Below are 452 nucleotides of genomic sequence, written 5' to 3'. Positions count from 1 at the left end.
TATATAAATAATAAACTCAAATACCCGGTTTTTGATAGTCGCAAGTACCTCTCTATTAAGTAAACTAACTATGGAATCAAAAAAGTTATAATATTGAGCTAATTTAAACAAGTTAAATTTCAGCGAAAAGTTGTTTTAACCAAAGTTTTCCTAAATTCACAAACTCCTCAAAAGCGCCCCTCATTATGATAAATTACCATATATTTGCATACAGATCTCACAATGTTAATTTAAAAAGACCCTTTTCTTGACAAGCGTTCTCTCGTAACTTCAAAGATGTGTCATTAGTACCGATTTTTTTTTTTTTTTAATTAGCGCGGTAATTGGTCATCAACAGTTACTTTGACGTCATAAAAGAAATGCTCTCGGAAGAATGAGGACACAGAACTTTGGTAGTTTGCTAATTGCTGTGACGAAATTCGAGGTAATCCATTTACGGTTGCAGTCCTGAA

The sequence above is a fragment of the Penaeus monodon genome, chromosome 22 (genome assembly GCF_015228065.2).
Source record: "Penaeus monodon isolate SGIC_2016 chromosome 22, NSTDA_Pmon_1, whole genome shotgun sequence".
NCBI lineage: Eukaryota > Metazoa > Arthropoda > Malacostraca > Decapoda > Penaeidae > Penaeus > Penaeus monodon.
This window is presented reverse-complemented; position numbering follows the sequence as displayed.